This window comes from Centroberyx gerrardi, chromosome 17, assembly GCF_048128805.1.
Source record: "Centroberyx gerrardi isolate f3 chromosome 17, fCenGer3.hap1.cur.20231027, whole genome shotgun sequence".
Lineage (NCBI taxonomy): Eukaryota > Metazoa > Chordata > Actinopteri > Beryciformes > Berycidae > Centroberyx > Centroberyx gerrardi.
In genome coordinates, this window is record NC_136013.1 from 10,207,196 (window position 1) to 10,225,318 (window position 18,123).

Here is an 18,123-nt window from a genome sequence, read left to right on the forward strand (position 1 = left end):
CCTTATAAATGCGCTTCAGTTACCACCAACTCTCTGAAGACGCTAATAATTTCACTCTAACTGCGTGTGGCAATTAGCGGCGACCTTTGTGAATTGGACTGTTTTTGCAATGAGGCTCATTTGCATAGAAAGGGGCCAATTTTGCGCCAAATGTATGCATATTACCTCATTTAAATAAGTGCAAATAGCACAGGAGCACCGAGACGCTATTGCGTGGCAGCGCAGTTAGCGGTGCATTTCACCCAAGCCCCCAGGAAGAGCTCTGGGCTGTGCGGCGATTTTGGCGTAGTGGCCAAGCTCGGTATTGCAAGTCACGTGACGCCATGGGGCCCAAAAAGACTTTTTCCCATAGACATACCTGGGGAAAGAAACAGCTGTAAAACTTCCGGGAAAACTTTTCTGGGTATCACTCAAAGTCAAAAACGACTCTTTGAATTATCAAGTTTTAAATCATTCCAGTTCCATTTTTCTTTGGAAGCCACCAAGAGCCGTATAAAGCTGTTTGTTTTTGTTTCTTTCTTGATTAAATAGGTCGCTTGCAAGCTAGCTAGCTAACGTTATAACATTGCTGTAGTTAACCAGCTACATGTAGCATAAGCAGTTCTATGCACCTACTTACTATTATATATTTATTTACATCTCGAAATTCTCAGTTTACAGACTATGCCTATGTACTTTTCTTTATCCTATTAAAGTTATGAATGTATTTGGGCTTTGATGGTTGTTCTAATTTATTTTACTATCTGTAAATTTATATTTAGATGTCCAATTTGAGTTAACCTGCTTGAGTTACTGATAATGTCTATTATGTAAATGGAATTGAGTCTTCTTCCAACCAGGTGTGTTTCTGGGCACTGCATAGGGAGATCAAGCTTATAGAAATTTTGCTATGACAGTATAACACTTGCAAACTCAAGTAAACCTTGGCATGACATCAAACGAACCTAGAATATTCCCAATGATAATAATTTAAGATATTTTTTTTCACTAGCAAACCTTGCATCTAAGTTGCAGGTTGCAGAGAATGCAAACCTATCTTCATGCACTGTTTATATAGGACTGTGTTTGATCAGAGTACTAATATTTATGTCATGAAATGTTGTGAGGTGACCCACCTTTGATCCAGTGTAGTTCAGTCGCATGGATTAAATCAATACATGCAGCAGAATAATAATGGCTACAAGTAATACTATCTCTACACTGAGGCAACAGCATGTTGGTTAACTTGGACTATGTGGTCTAGATGTGTGGCTTTAGTCAATATTGTCATAAATTACTCACAAGGAAGAGACATTCAAAAAATGTATCAGTGTATATTCTGTAAGACGTATAAATAAAAACACTGTTAGTAACATAATATTGATATTTGTGACTAGAAAAACAACGCTGGTAAAATGTAATAACCAAGGTAAGATGGAGAAAAGTAATTTGAGGGCAATGGACTACAGAGTGATGACAAATAAGACTTATTTAAGAGATGATCCAAGACAAACTGTTATATGTAAAGTAAACATTTATTTCAAAATACGTTCCATTCTACATGTTCCATTTTATATGGGTGAAATATTCTCAGGAGTATCAAGCATTACAAGACAAAAAAAACAAAACACAAAAAAAAAACCAACACAATCATCTTTGAACTGGAACACTAGTTTATAACAGGTGGATATTTAGAGAGCCCCGGTCCACAGAGGGCAGCTGTAATATGTCAGTACAAGGTAAGATTCAGTAAAAGCAAAGGGTTAAGAAATCTAGTAAAGAAAGAAACTAGTGAAAAGGCCAGAACACATTATAAATAAGTTAATTTCTTTGGGAGCATTTTCCAGAGAAGTGTCAGTGGTTCTTGAAGAGCAGGAGTTTCTGTAACAGAAGAAACTGCAGTTAGTATCTGCAGCTCAGTGTCTTACAGAAAACAGTTGGCATACATCATGATGATGATTACAGCACAGGGTGAAAAGTACTTAATTTGTGAAGCACTGGCTCCAGTAGAGGTGAAAAAGTCGCTACCAAGTCATTACTATCTGTGACCGATGTGAACTATCTCTCGTCGAAAATGCTCTAAATTAAGTTCAAAATGAATCTCTTCACCTGGTTAAGCAAGTAAACCCTTGACATGGACCTGGCTAGCGATGTGTGGCATGAACTTGACTCCCTGTGAGAAACACAAGACAACGTTCAACAAGTGGAGCAACACGAGTGGAGCATAAATCACAAATGCAAAGTTTAGTCTATGATCTAACGTTAGCGAATATTTCTATCTTTACGTTAACTAAGTTAACTTGTTTGATGTTAACCCATGGATATATTAGCTGACTCTAGCCTCTAGATTCTTAGCCGTCTCGTTATGCTAACCGTTATTACCAACGTTAGCTTAGCTCAACTTTATCCAAACTGAATCACTTCACATCGGATGCAAGATTTATACAAATAAAGCAAATGTTCTGTGATTGAATAAATGATAGAGTCATACCTGGACGATGGTTTCCCCGAAGAGCCGAGTCTGCAGCAGCAACAGTCAATCACAACCTAGAACCTAGAAAGCTGCACATGAACGCGCCGTCGTCACGGTCGCTACGAGACCGCCACTAGACTCGTTCATGTGGGATAGGCGGGGCCAAGAAAAACACTACTGCGCAGGTGCTGTGGACACGGAAGTAGGATTCGTAAAAACTTTTTCGGCGTATGCGCTGGGTGAGCAACTTTCATTGGAATGAATGGGCCGCCATCTTTGAATGCCTCATCCATAGTTTAATACATCCATGATTTCACCCTTATTTATTTGCACAGGTTTAGCGTCAGCAATAGCCGCGCAATCCTTTTGTGAATTCGCCCCTCAATATTATATTATATAATATTTTAAGATGATGTCTCATTGATGCACCATCATAGTGCACTAGGTTGTAAATTCAGCATATTAAAAAGCAATGAATAAAATAATATATAACCAACAAAGTAATATGTAGATTAATTTTTTGATTTTATTTTGAAGAGGGAAACAGATGGAGGTAGATGGTTCTTGTTCTAGATCATGTTCTTGTTCTTGCCAGGCGTGCAGGACAGAAGTTTCCAGAGTCCTCCGAAAATCTTCTGATACCATTCTGTTTTTTTTATTTCTCTGGCTGTGGGTTTGAACAGTGACTTCAGCTTAGTGGTCTTACTGTTCAGGGTCAGGCATGAAGGATAGAAATTTCCAGAAGAATCTCCTGACACCCTTCTTCTTCTTTGCCCTCTTGGTTATATCACTGAAGGCCGAAGCATCGTCCTCTTCCGTCTGTTTTCTCCCTCTGGCTGGGAGCTTGAACAGTGATGTCCCAAGCGAAGTCCTCAGCAAAGTAAACTTCAGCATGGTGGTCTTCCTGTTTGATGTCAGGTGTGCAGGTGAGAGATTTCCAGAAGCCTCTGAAAAATCTCCTGACACCCTTCTTCTTCTTCGGCCTCTTGGTTTTATCACTGAAGGCCGAAGCATCGTCCTCTTCTGTCTGTTTTCTCCCTCTGGCTGGGAGCTTGAACAGTGACGTCCCAAGCGAAGTCCTCAGCAAAGTAAACTTCAGCATGGTGGTCTTCCTGTTTGATGTCAGGTGTGCAGGTGAGAGATTTCCAGAAGCCTCTGAAAAATCTCCTGACACCCTTCTTCTTCGGCCTCTTAGTTTTATCACTGAAGGCCGAAGCATCGTCCTCTTCTGTCTGTTTTCTCCCTCTGGCTGGGAGCTTGAACAGTGACGTCCCAAGCGAAGTCCTCAGCAAAGTAAACTTCAGCATGGTGGTCTTCCTGTTTGATGTCAGGTGTGCAGGTGAGAGATTTCCAGAAGCCTCTGAAAAATCTCCTGACACCCTTCTTCTTCGGCCTCTTAGTTTTATCACTGAAGGCCGAAGCATCGTCCTCTTCCGTCTGTTTTCTCCCTCTGGCTGGGAGCTTGAACAGTGACGTCCCAAGCGAAGTCCTCCGCAAAGTAAACGTCAGCATGGTCATCTTCAATATCAGGTGTGCAGGCGAGAGATTTCCAGAAGCCTCTGAAAAATCTCCTGACACCCTTCTTCTTCTTTGCCCTCTTGCCATGGGCTTCATCACTGACGTCTGAAGCATCGTCCTCCTCCTGTTCGATGCACGTCTTTTTTTTCTCCCTCTGGCTGGGAGCTTGAACAGTGACGTCCCAAGCGAAGTCCTCCGCAAAGTAAACGTCAGCATGGTCGTCTTCAATATCAGGCGTGAAGGTCAGAAATTTCCAGAGTCCTCTGAAAAATCTTGTGCTACCCTTCTCTTTTTTTGCCCTTGGCTTTTTCACTTGGCTGTCATCCGACTCAACTGCCTTGCTGTTGGTTTTGCCCAGGCAGTTTGTGGCCAAGTTGCTTGGAGGAAGGTCAGGGGTATCAGACACCTTGCTGTCCATAGTGGCATCTGCTGCCTTATCAGTTGGAGCCAAGTTGTCTGAGACCATAAGAGACTTCTTCTCCATCAAATCCATGCTGGTCTCGGCTCTTTCAGTGGCAGCCCTGAGTTTGTTTGCCAACTCAGTGAGGGCTGACTCGGAGTCCTTATCCAGAATGTCCTCATTAACAGTTGTTACAGCGGACGTCGAGGCAGCCTCATGCTCACTTTCTGGGGTCAGATCGTCTTCAACTGTAACGATGTCAGCCTGGTACTGGAGAGCTGGCTGGTACGCTGGGCCTGGGAGGTACACGGGGCATAGGTGGTACACGGGGCCTGGGTGGTACGCGAGGCCTGGGCGGTACCGGTTGCCTGGGTGGTACGGGAGAACTGGTATGTATGCGAGGCCTGTGTGGTAGGCCTGGGTGGTACCGGAGGCCTGGGTGGTACGCGGAGCCTGGGTGGTACGCAGGGCCTGGGTGGTACGCGAGGCCTGGGTGGTACGCGGGGCCTGGGTGGTACGCGGGGCCTGGGTGGTACGTGAGGCCTGGGTGGTACCGGAGGCCTGGGCGGTACGCGGGGCCTGAGTGGTACGCGGGGCCTGGGTGGTACGCGGGGCCTGGGTGGTACGCGGGGCCTGGGTGGTACGCGGGGCCTGGGTGGTACCGGAGGCCTGGGTGGTACCGGAGGCCTGGGTGGTACCCGGGGCCTGGGGGGCACGGGAGGTACGGGATGGCTGGGGTGCACGGGAAGGTACAACAACGAACAACGTATCCCAAAGTGCCGATCTGGAGTTGGATGGATTTGCGTATTCCAGCATATCCAGTACTGTCATGTAGTGAGTTGACAACATCCAGAGTGCGTTCTCAAGGTTGAGATGCAGCGTGGCCTCTTTTGGATTGTCGGTGAAGCGCAGGTCTGGATTGGTGACCTTGACCTTATTGATCAATTTGATCAGCCGACTCCAGACTAGCCTGCGTTCTGCTCGACAGCTGTATCGCTGGTCATCTTCCTGTAAGAGTGCCCCCTTGAGGACCCTCCTGACGGAGTCCTTGCTCAGTATGAGCGTCTGGAAGAAGAGAAGAGCAGAAGAAGAATAATGGTTAATTGTCATTTCATTTCATCTCCATGTCTCACAAACACAACCTACATCCCAATATAGTGCAGGGAATGCTTATGAAGGTATTTATGTTGCAAAACCCGAGAGCTTGTAGACTTGATCTGAGAACTTGTAGAATGCGATCTGAGAACTTGTAGAATGCGATCTGAGAACTTGTATGTTGAAATTTTCACTCACAAAAAAATAGTTGATAGTCAGATAAATACAATGACAGCTGAAAACTTATAAGGCAACATTTACTCATATTTATTTTTTAGTTTAGTTAATTTCCCAGTGCAACCACAAGTCGGTGATTACAACCTCTCAAACTGCTAGCTAACTGTGACCAAATATCTCAAGTAATCTGAAATAAGTTTGTCCCGGTTGATCATCTTGATTAAAAGTACTTGGTGTTCCACTGACGAGTTGGAAATGTCCAATCAAGTAACATTAACTCTGATTTAGTTGTTTATAGGCACTTTATTAAGTTACAGCCACAGTATTACACTCTTCAGTACGACTCAACGGCAGTCAGCTGGCGGTGTATTGAGCGGAACGACTGGTAAAGCAAAGCATTATGGGAAGAGCTGAAAAGGCCTATACCTAGCTAAAAATGACAAGTAAGTCTATTAGAAATTGAGTCAATCTGCAAATACACAGACTTAGGAATGATGGCTGTGTGTGTGTGTGTGTGTGTGTGTTTGTGTGTGCCTGTGCGTGTGTGTGTGTGAAGTCGGGGGCAGGGTAGATCACTCAAATCTTTGTTTTTACTGAAACTACATTATATCTACTCAAGTTCTGTGTTAACACTATGACTGACATGCATCATGGGACATGTAGTGCAGTTCAACCTGAGAATCAAGGTGGCTTAAAGATTGGATAACCCATACTGGGCCAACACACACTAAAATGGGTACCAAGCATGCACTTGTACACTAAATCACCCTGAACAGTCTGGGTTAGTTTGGACAGATAATGAAATATATATATTACATAATTTCCCATTTTTCTCCCATTTTCTCCAATTCAATTCAGTTATTAGAGAGCTAGAGAACAGGTGCCCTTTTACCTTCCCCACATTTCGCCACATTTCTAATATTTTACATTGATAATATTTCCTAATATTAATTTGAGAAAGTTAAAGTCTGTACTTACCGTCATCAAACTTGTAAGTCAGATTCAGATTCCTTGTAGGTTGTGTCGAAAAAAGTCCTGAGGTTACGATTTCCGCTGTGTTGAGGTTCACTGTGAGTCTCGGTTGCCTTATGACGGGCTGAAGCCTCAACACTGGTATTTATTGTCCATGGAATGTTCAGCTACATCACCTCAGCCATTGTGACTTAAGGTTCACCTCTGGAGTCTGCCTATGCAGATGAGCGCCTGTGTGTTCCTGTGCATAGCAGCTCATTGTGAGGTCACAGGAGATCCTCAGCTTTCTTTCTACTTTAGTATACAGAAAATAATTCAATTTTTGTGTTTTTTGTTTTTTTTTCATAAAAAACAACAGTTGCATTATGTAAACAAACTGGCATTTAAAGGGTTAAACTTCTGAAAAATTAATGAATATTTGGTAGTTATGATCAGGGCTGAAGTTGGTTAAAAGATTTAACTCAGTGAAAGTGGAAAATAATATTAATATATAATATTTTTATGGCAGTTTTTTGACACAGACATTTTTGTCCTTTAACTTTTTTAAAGTGAGGCACAAGGGTTTAATTATATGTATGTTTGTGTCTTACAGCTAACAAGCCTGCAGACATCGACAGTCCAGACACCGACAGTCCAGCAACCATGGAGTCTGTCTCTCAGCTCCTGGATTTGGAATTTGCGGCCAGAAGAGCATTCATTGATTCCGATTCCGTTCGCGAGGAGGACAGACACGAGAAAATTCTAGAGGCATATCCTTGTTTCAAGGACATTGGACATGCAAGTCATTATTGACTGGGCATAATTCAAAACATGGCACCACACAGAACAATGTTTTATATACCAATTTGCTCCTCCTAAGTGATGCATTCAAATGTCTGTATTGGTATATTGAATATATTTCATAGGTGATGGGGGAGCTTCAACGCATTTTGGACAGCCACTACATTGATGAACTGAAGGGAAGATGGCACGACTTCTGCCAGAAGGTGCAGTTTTTTGGCGTATGGAAAAAATGCTGAAACCCCCAATGGGAATAGACAAAACTAAGCAATGATGTTTTGATGTTATTAGTGATCAGGGTCAGGGTGGACATTAGAGCATGTTAATTGTCAAGTTCATGTGCTAGTGTCTTTTCTTGTCTTTCTTCTTTTTCATCTGTGATGGCTATCCCATCGTTTGTTGAATGTTTCTGTTTTTTAAAGCATTATATCTGTTGTATACCATTGATCAGATTTGATCTCGTGCGTTTTATATAAGTGTAAAAGTAATGAATCTTTTCCTCAACAGTTGAACAGGCTGTCTGGATCCTACGTGTGCTGCCATCACTGTTTCCCTCTACGTCTGCTCCTCCGAAGAGGCTACAAGATGCGAGTGAGGCTCTGGTGCATGTCCTCGAGGTGAGCTGTGTAAAACGTTACAGGATAATTTCGACTGCAGTATTGAAAAGGTTATAGCTGAAGGTGCTGCTTCTAACTGCTCCCAATGTATTTCCTATTCACATACTGTATGTTCTAAGCCTTCAAAGACACCCAAAACATTTGTTTTTGGAAACAGGATTTTCACTGGTAAGATGTATGTAGCTCTCAATGTTACAGTATGTACAAAAAATGGACGCATTACATGGTTAGTAGCAGGTTTTATAGACCTAATGAAGACCTTGCAAGACTAGCCTAGCCTTGGCTAGCCCAACAAATCTAAATACATTCCTATAAATTCAAATACAGTGTGTTTAGCAACACAGTTTTGTATAGCAGAGACACATTTTGCTATTCTTTAAGCCTACTGATTTCGAAAACATACGTTTTCAGTGTTTTGGAAGGCTTACAACGTATGTGAACAGGAAATGCATTGGGGACAGTTACAAGCAGCAACTTCAGCTGTAACTTTCTCAGTACTGCACCTTTCGTCAGAATTTTGCTTTGGAAAGTTATATTTGATTGTAAACAACCTTCTAAAATGGCTTAGGTTCCAAAATACCGAAATGATCCTTGAAACAAAAGTGCATTATCCTGATAGAAGGATGTCTGTGTTATGTGTTTAAGGAAAAAGAAGACCCCGATGCCTACTTGAAGAAGCGCCCTCTCTCCTGTCCAGTCCTGATTGTGAGTTCGTCCAACTGCCTCCTGGCTGTAGGAGATGTGCCGATAACTACGTTCCCAAAAGACAAGGTTACCGAGGGTGCTTTATACCTTATGGCCTACTATTATGCCCTACACCTTACGTACCCCAAGTGTGTAGCCACTCTGCGCTCAGTCATACAAGCGGAGGTCCTCTTGGACACAATCCATGAGCGAGATCTCACACCATCTTACAAGAAGGGCATGGCCAATATAGCCAATGGTTAGATGTGGACTATAGGATAGATCTCTCTCTCTCGCTCTCGCTCTCTCTCTCTCTCTCTCTCTCTCTCTCGCTCTCGCTCTCTCTCTCTCTCTCTGAGATTCTATTCTAGGCTACTACAATCCACGGTCATTGCCATTGATTCTTGGTTGGAATTTAGCCAAGTTAGCCCAACGTTAATGTTAGCCCAAAACCCTTAATTTGAATGTTACAATAATGAGCAATTTGTAGGTGTATTGAGGGACACATTGGTCAGATGTTCGGGTCTGACCTTAACCCACACACATATTTGGCATGTTCTGCTATGTTTTCCTTATTTTTATTACAGTTCTATACACACTGTGAGCCAAAACATATTGAAAAAAACGAATGCCAGTGCAAAATTGTATTCATTCTATGCAAATGTTCTGCATAGCTTAAAAACAGACCTCTGTCCATGGGACTTTTGTTGTGTGGCGAAAGAGGATGGTTGGAGGGAGGGAGAGAGGGAGGGGTGAATGGTACTCCAGTCATACACTGCTGTGAAGAAGTCTCCATGTAATGCACTGGTTTGTCAGAACTGTATGTTTACTCCTGCATTCCACAGAGCTAAAAAGTTAAAGGCATGGTTCCTTTTATGCAGAGAAAATAAAGCATTTGTTGGTTTAATGCAAGACTAGTTTTCATTTTTTCAGTCTTATTTGAAGTAGGTGATTGTCTTAAATCTAGAACAGCATCACTATTGTAGAGCTTACAATAAGTTAAATACACTTGAATTGAAATGAAGAGGATGCCAGGCTGGAGAATTATGGCTTATTATGACACAAAAAGCACTTCCTAATACTAGTAACAAATGCTCAATATGAGTATTTCCAGCTAACTTCAAGACATATTTTATCTTAAAATGCTTAAATATCACTTTCTAATCTTATTTCAAGTAGGTGATGGTCTTAAATCTAGACCAGTGTCACTATTATAGAACTTAAAATAAGTTAAATACACTTGAAATGAAGAGGATGACATCAACGGTAAAAAAAACAAAAAGCTACTTTTGAGGGAAAAAATACTACTTCTGAGCATTACAGGCTTATTATGAGACACAACACTTCCTAATACTAGTAAAATATAGCAAAAAATGAGTTTTCCCAGCTAATTTCAAGATCTCTTTTATCTTGAAAGGCCTAAATATCAAATCTTATTTCAAGAAATCTTAACAAGTGAATTTTCACTTGTTCCATTGGCAGATTTTTTTTACTTATTACAAGCAAAAAACATCTTGTTTTAATTTTTTTTTAACTTATTTTTGAAGTGGCCTTTTTTCCAGTGTGGTCCTCAGGTCCTTTCAGCCGGTTGTTGCTGAGACCAATAGCAAGTTTAGAAATAATGGGTAATGTTGGGAACTAGGTGTAAGCCTTAATTTAGGTTTAGGAGTAGAGCAGGTGAATGCAGAAATCTCTGCAGTGCGTGCGCCGTGGCTGTTCACTTTGTTTCACTCACTACTATTCAGGAACCTCTGCTGATATTTACTAGTCATATTATGCTTCAGTAAGGCAGAAATGTGACACATATACCCTTTAATGCCCATGCAAAGTCTAAGCCCACCGATGTATTTGCCCGTCAGAAGCACCTACTGTCTGTTCTACTGCAGGTTTGTCCGACCTCCCAGAAGTCATAGGCTCCTATTGTTTTTTAAAATCCATTAAAAACTGCTCAGAGACATAACGCTGCATTGACGAATGTAATCCATCATTTTAAATAACACGTGTATTTTATTTTTTAACACAACTTAATAAGGCCACAATCATTGCAGCTGCAATCGTATCAAAAGTAGTTACATTCTACCTGAGAGGAGATTCACCACTTTGTTTACTTTCAATGTTACATCTGGATTATGAGCGTCCCCTGGCACAGTAAGTGTAAATGAGTAAAAAATGATTAGGTGTGAATGGGACTACATAGCTGAAGCTTTTTGCAGACTGTGCAATTGTAACCGTCTCTTGCGTCCACTTTATGTTGGACTGTGTAATTGGAGAGAAGTAAAATCTTTATTATCAGCCTGTCAGACTGTAGGCTACATATTAAGGCCGTTCCATGGATTGGCTGATCTTGACCTTGTCCCACTGAATGAACAAAGACTGCTAACCATCTTTGAAGACAATTCCCCAGATGTGAAAAATGTGTCTGGGACGGCAATAAGATGGACAAAATGGCACAGTCTGCAAACACCTTAAGCCTGTTCATGTGAATATGCAGCTGTTGTTTTGAAATGAATTCAGCTCCAGTATCTCCTAATACCATAGCTTGCATGACCACTTACTGACCATTTTCAGAGATTTTGTTTTCGCTTATTGGCCAAGCGGTCTCAAATAAAAAAATCAACATGGAAGTGTTGTTTGTGGCGGTATTGCGGTTCCAGTAGCACCTTTGGCCAACCGGGCCAATCTGAGAGCGGTTTTCCTTCTGCTGCACCCGCTCTGATTCTGCCTTGTCACTGCCACCAGTGTGCAGTAATGGAATTAGTAATGGTTTGTTCAACATTAGTTATTATTAGCTGTACTGTTTTTGGCTATTATGAACAGATTTTTCCTGTTTACACATATTTGAACTGTCACAATTTCCACAATTTTCGCACTATGTGCATATATTACACATTAAAATGTTCAGGCAGTTCTGCTCTTTCTCACAATGTAAATATCTAAATGGTGGGATTTGTAACATTATTACTTGTCACTGCCTTCCTACTCTTCATACTACTAGTACCTTCCAGCTTTTCACATAAGCCTTCCTACTAACAGATAGTTTGTTAGCCTTCGTAGTCTTCCTACCAACTACACATTTTTATACCTTTTTACTTCTTAGTACTGTTACATTTTAGTACTTTTCTAACATTATTACTTGTCACTTTCTTACTTTCTGTTTTTTTCTACTGAATATATACCTACTCTTCATACTCTTCATACCTGCTATTCATACTCCTTGTACCTTTCAGATTTTACAAAATAGTCTTCCTACTATCTCCTTCCACCTTTTACACATAAGCCTTCCTACATATTTTCTTACTTTTGTACTTGTTACTATTATGAAATTTTACTACATTTCTAACATTAGTACTTATCACTTTGACACTCATTACAGCTCCTTCACAGAAGTGTTTTAAACTGCCACATTTCTCACAGTTTTAACATTACATACACATATTATACTTTGCTTCAGCCGTTTCAGTTTGAACAGACGATCCACAGTCATGTTCAAAAACACGCACACACACACATACAGCTGCTGGTACGTACACATCCACCCGCACGCACACACACACACACACACACACACACACACACACACACAGAAATATGTGACATAGATACAGCCATAGGATAAGAAAGAGGAGAGTGATAGACCAGTCACAGACAGCCAACAGAAAGGGTGAGCTGTACCCACACTAAACTGCACCAGTGCCACAGTTTGCACTCTCAGCAATCACACGCATTTTCTCCAGAAGGCCTAGGCCCAGGCCAAAATAAAGCCCACTGTGCTGACTAGTGAGATAAGTGAAAATATTTTCAGAGTGAGAAATTGAGTTGTATTGATTGTTTGGTTGTACTGATTTATTTGCTTTTGTTTATGAAGCAATCTGTGTTAAAGTTCTATAGTAATAATAATAATAATGTCAAAATATTATTTACAGACTGTATTTACAGACAATTTTATTTTTTAGGTCACACAAAGGTGGAATTGTTGCAGAGACATTTGCAAGGTCAATTCAATTCAATTCTCAGTTAAATCAACAAGTGATAAAGTCTGGGCGTGACCTGCCTTATAAATGCGCTTCAGTTACCACCAACTCTCTGAAGACGCTAATAATTTCACTCTAACTGCGTGTGGCAATTAGCGCCGACCTTTGTGAATTGGACTGTTTTTGCAATGAGGCTCATTTGCATAGAAAGGGGCCAATTTTGCGCCAAATGTATGCATATTACCTCATTTAAATACGTGCAAATAGCACAGGAGCACCGAGACGCTATTGCGTGGCAGTGCAGTTAGCGGTGCGTTTCACCCTTATTTATTTGCACAGGTTTAGCGTCAGCAATAGCCACGCAATCCTTTTGTGAATTCGCCCCTCAATATTATATTATATAATATTTTAAGATGATGTCTCATTGATGCACCATCATAGTGCACTAGGTTGTAAATTCAGCATATTAAAAAGCAATGAATAAAATAATATATAACCAACAAAGTAATATGTAGATTAATTTTTTGATTTTATTTTGAAGAGGGAAACAGATGGAGGTAGATGGTTCTTGTTCTAGATCATGTTCTTGTTCTTGCCAGGCGTGCAGGACAGAAGTTTCCAGAGTCCTCTGAAAATCTTCTGATACCATTCTGTTTTTTTTATTTCTCTGGCTGTGGGTTTGAACAGTGACTTCAGCTTAGTGGTCTTACTGTTCAGGGTCAGGCATGAAGGATAGAAATTTCCAGAAGAATCTCCTGACACCCTTCTTCTTCTTTGCCCTCTTGGTTATATCACTGAAGGCCAAAGCATCGTCCTCTTCCGTCTGTTTTCTCCCTCTGGCTGGGAGCTTGAACAGTGATGTCCCAAGCGAAGTCCTCAGCAAAGTAAACTTCAGCATGGTGGTCTTCCTGTTTGATGTCAGGTGTGCAGGTGAGAGATTTCCAGAAGCCTCTGAAAAATCTCCTGACACCCTTCTTCTTCTTCGGCCTCTTGGTTTTATCACTGAAGGCCGAAGCATCGTCCTCTTCTGTCTGTTTTCTCCCTCTGGCTGGGAGCTTGAACAGTTACGTCCCAAGCGAAGTCCTCAGCAAAGTAAACTTCAGCATGGTGGTCTTCCTGTTTGATGTCAGGTGTGCAGGTGAGAGATTTCCAGAAGCCTCTGAAAAATCTCCTGACACCCTTCTTCTTCGGCCTCTTAGTTTTATCACTGAAGGCCGAAGCATCGTCCTCTTCCGTCTGTTTTCTCCCTCTGGCTGGGAGCTTGAACAGTGACGTCCCAAGCGAAGTCCTCCGCAAAGTAAACGTCAGCATGGTCGTCTTCAATATCAGGTGTGCAGGCGAGAGATTTCCAGAAGCCTCTGAAAAATCTCCTGACACCCTTCTTCTTCTTTGCCCTCTTGCCATGGGCTTCATCACTGACGTCTGAAGCATCGTCCTCCTCCTGTTCGATGCACGTCTTTTTTTTCTCCCTCTGGCTGGGAGCTTGAACAGTGACGTCCCAAGCGAAGTCCTCCGCAAAGTAAACGTCAGCATGGTCGTCTTCAATATCAGGCGTGAAGGTCAGAAATTTCCAGAGTCCTCTGAAAAATCTTGTGCTACCCTTCTCTTTTTTTGCCCTTGGCTTTTTCACTTGGCTGTCATCCGACTCAACTGCCTTGCTGTTGGTTTTGCCCAGGCAGTTTGTGGCCAAGTTGCTTGGAGGAAGGTCAGGGGTATCAGACACCTTGCTGTCCATAGTGGCATCTGCTGCCTTATCAGTTGGAGCCAAGTTGTCTGAGGCCATAAGAGACTTCTTCTCCATCAAATCCATGCTGGCCTTGGCTCTTTCAGTGGCAGCCCTGAGTTTGTTTGCCAACTCAGTGAGGGCTGACTCGGAGTCCTTATCCAGAATGTCCTCATTAACAGTTGTTACAGCGGACGTCGAGGCAGCCTCATGCTCACTTTCTGGGGTCAGATCGTCTTCAACCGTAACGATGTCAGCCTGGTACTGGAGACCTGGCTGGTACGCTGGGCCTGGGAGGTACACGGGGCATAGGTGGTACACGGGGCCTGGGTGGTACGCGAGGTCTGGGCGGTACCGGTTGCCTGGGTGGTACGGGAGAACTGGGATATATGCGAGGCCTGTGTGGTAGGCCTGGGTGGTACCGGAGGCCTGGGTGGTACGCAGGGCCTGGGTGGTACGCGAGGCCTGGGTGGTACGCGGGGCCTGGGTGGTACGCGGGGCCTGGGTGGTACGCGAGGCCTGGGTGGTACGCAGGGCCTGGGTGGTACCGGAGGCCTGGGCGGTACGCGGGGCCTGAGTGGTACGCGGGGCCTGGGTGGTACGCGAGGCCTGGGTGGTAAGCGGGGCCTGGGTGGTACGTGAGGCCTGGGTGGTACCGGAGGCCTGGGTGGTACCCGGGGCCTGGGGGGAACGGGAGGCCCAGGAGGTACGGGATGGCTGGGGTGCACGGGAAGGTACAACAACGAACAACGTATCCCAAAGTGCCGATCTGGAGTTGGATGGATTTGCGTATTCCAGCATATCCAGTACTGTCATGTAGTGAGTTGACAACATCCAGAGTGCGTTCTCAAGGTTGAGATGCAGCGTGGCCTCTTTTGGATTGTCGGTGAAGCGCAGGTCTGGATTGGTGACCTTGACCTTATTGATCAATTTGATCAGCCGACTCCAGACTAGCCTGCGTTCTGCTCGACAGCTGTATCGCTGGTCATCTTCCTGTAAGAGTGCCCCCTTGAGGACCCTCCTGACGGAGTCCTTGCTCAGTATGAGCGTCTGGAAGAAGAGAAGAGCAGAAGAAGAATAATGGTTAATTGTCATTTCATTTCATCTCTATGTCTCACAAACACAACCTACATCCCAATATAGTGCAGGGAATGCTTATGAAGGTATTTATGTTGCAAAACCCGAGAGCTTGTAGACTTGATCTGAGAACTTGTAGAATGCGATCTGAGAACTTGTAGAATGCGATCTGAGAACTTGTATGTTGAAATTTTCACTCACAAAAAAATAGTTGATAGTCAGATAAATACAATGACAGCTGAAAACTTATAAGGCAACATTTACTCATATTTATTTTTTAGTTTAGTTAATTTCCCAGTACAACCACAAGTCGGTGATTACAACCTCTCAAACTGCTAGCTAACTGTGACCAAATATCTCAAGTAATCTGAAATAAGTTTGTCCCGGTTGATCATCTTGATTAAAAGTACTTGGTGTTCCACTGACGAGTTGGAAATGTCCAATCAAGTAACATTAACTCTGATTTAGTTGTTTATAGGCACTTTATTAAGTTACAGCCACAGTATTACACTCTTCAGTACGACTCAACGGCAGTCAGCTGGCGGTTTATTGAGCGGAACGACTGGTAAAGCAAAGCATTATGGGAAGGGCTAAAAAGGCCTATACCTAGCTAAAAATGACAAGTAAGTCTATTAGAAATTGAGTCAATCTGCAAATACACAGACTTAGGAATGATGGCTGTGTGTGTGTGTGTGTGTGTGTGTGTGTGTGTTTGTGTGTGCCTGTGCGTGTGTGTGTGTGTGAAGTCGGGGGCAGGGTAGATCACTCAAATCTTTGTTTTTACTGAAACTACATTATATCTACTCAAGTTCTGTGTTAACACTATGACTGACATGCATCATGGGACATGTAGTGCAGTTCAACCTGAGAATCAAGGTGGCTTAAAGATTGGATAACCCATACTGGGCCAACACACACTAAAATGGGTACCAAGCATGCACTTGTACACTAAATCACCCTGAACAGTCTGGGTTAGTTTGGACAGATAATGAAATATATATATTACATAATTTCCCATTTTTCTCCCATTTTCTCCAATTCAATTCAGTTATTAGAGAGCTAGAGAACAGGTGCCCTTTTACCTTCCCCACATTTCGCCACATTTCTAATATTTTACATTGATAATATTTCCTAATATTAATTTGAGAAAGTTAAAGTCTTTACTTACCGTCATCAAACTTGTAAGTCAGATTCAGATTCCTTGTAGGTTGTGTCAAAAAAAGTCCTGAGGTTACGATTTCCGCTGTGTTGAGGTTCACTGTGAGTCTCAGTCGCCTTATGACGGGCTGAAGCCTCAACACTGGTATTTATTGTCCATGGAATGTTCAGCTTCATCACCTCAGCCATTGTGACTTAAGGTTCACCTCTGGAGTCTGCCTATGCAGATGAGCGCCCGTGTGTTCCTGTGCATAGCAGCTCATTGTGAGGTCACAGGAGATCCTCAGCTTTCTTTCTACTTTAGTATACAGAAAATAATTCAATTTTTGTGTTTTTTGTTTTTTTTTCATAAAAAACAACAGTTGCATTATGTAAACAAACTGGCATTTAAAGGGTTAAACTTCTGAAAAATTAATGAATATTTGGTAGTTATGATCAGGGCTGAAGTTGGTTAAAAGATTTAACTCAGTGAAAGTGGAAAATAATATTAATATATAATATTTTTATGGCAGTTTTTTGACACAGACATTTTTGTCCTTTAACTTTTTTAAAGTGAGGCACAAGGGTTTAATTATATGTATGTTTGTGTCTTACAGCTAACAAGCCTGCAGACATCGACAGTCCAGACACCGACAGTCCAGCAACCATGGAGTCTGTCTCTCAGCTCCTGGATTTGGAATTTGCGGCCAGAAGAGCATTCATTGATTCCGATTCCGTTCGCGAGGAGGACAGACACGAGAAAATTCTAGAGGCATATCCTTGTTTCAAGGACATTGGACATGCAAGTCATTATTGACTGGGCATAATTCAAAACATGGCACCACACAGAACAATGTTTTATATACCAATTTCCTCCTCCTAAGTGATGCATTCAAATGTCTGTATTGGTATATTGAATATATTTCATAGGTGATGGGGGAGCTTCAACGCATTTTGGACAGCCACTACATTGATGAACTGAAGGGAAGATGGCACGACTTCTGCCAGAAGGTGCAGTTTTTTGGCGTATGGAAAAAATGCTGAAACCCCCAATGGGAATAGACAAAAGTAAGCAATGATGTTTTGATGTTATTAGTGATCAGGGTCAGGGTGGACATTAGAGCATGTTAATTGTCAAGTTCATGTGCTAGTGTCTTTTCTTGTCTTTCTTCTTTTTCATCTATGATGGCTATCCCATCGTTTGTTGAATGTTTCTGTTTTTTAAAGCATTATATCTGTTGTATACCATTGATCAGATTTGATCTCGTGCGTTTTATATAAGTGTAAAAGTAATGAATCTTTTCCTCAACAGTTGAACAGGCTGTCTGGATCCTACGTGTGCTGCCATCACTGTTTCCCTCTACGTCTGCTCCTCCGAAGAGGCTACAAGATGCGAGTGAGGCTCTGGTGCATGTCCTCGAGGTGAGCTGTGTAAAACGTTACAGGATAATTTCGACTGCAGTATTGAAAAGGTTATAGCTGAAGGTGCTGCTTCTAACTGCTCCCAATGTATTTCCTAT

General features: G+C 42.3%; 1 long non-coding RNA gene across 1 annotated transcript; it reads right to left on the reverse strand.

The window, feature by feature from the left end:
• Positions 1 to 1,811: 1,811 nt before the first annotated feature.
• Positions 1,812 to 2,563, reverse strand: LOC144542541 (uncharacterized). The gene is made up of 3 exons (XR_013507282.1): positions 2,471 to 2,563; positions 2,089 to 2,152; positions 1,812 to 1,860 (listed from the first exon to the last, which is right to left on the reverse strand). It is a non-coding gene; the product is annotated as an uncharacterized LOC144542541 (long non-coding RNA).
• Between the last annotated feature and the right edge of the window lie 15,560 nt (positions 2,564 to 18,123).